This window comes from Lupinus angustifolius, chromosome LG16, assembly GCF_001865875.1.
Source record: "Lupinus angustifolius cultivar Tanjil chromosome LG16, LupAngTanjil_v1.0, whole genome shotgun sequence".
NCBI lineage: Eukaryota > Viridiplantae > Streptophyta > Magnoliopsida > Fabales > Fabaceae > Lupinus > Lupinus angustifolius.
The window spans coordinates 15,523,678-15,524,095 of NC_032024.1; positions in this window are offsets into that span (position 1 = coordinate 15,523,678).

Genomic DNA, 418 nt, shown 5'->3' on the forward strand with positions numbered 1-418 from the left:
AGGATGAGGATAGGATGAGGACCAGGATAGGATGACGATGAGGATAGGATGTGGACGAGGATAGGATGAGGATGAGGATAGGATGAGGAATTGCTGGAGGAGAATGAGGATAGGATGAGGTCGAGGACGAAGATGAGGCTGAGGATGAGGATGAGGATTAGGATAGGATGAGGATGGGGATGAGGATGAGGATAAGATGAGGATTAGGACAAAGGTAGGATGAGGAAGAGGATGAGGATGAAGGTAGGATGAGGAAGAGGATGAGGACGAGGATATGATGAGGATGAGGAATTGGAGGATGAGGATGTGGAAGAGGATAGGATGAGGATGAGGAAGAGGGTGAGGATGAAGAGGAGGGTGGGATGAGGATGAAGATGAGGATAGGATGAGGAATAGGATGAGGATAGGATGAGGACGA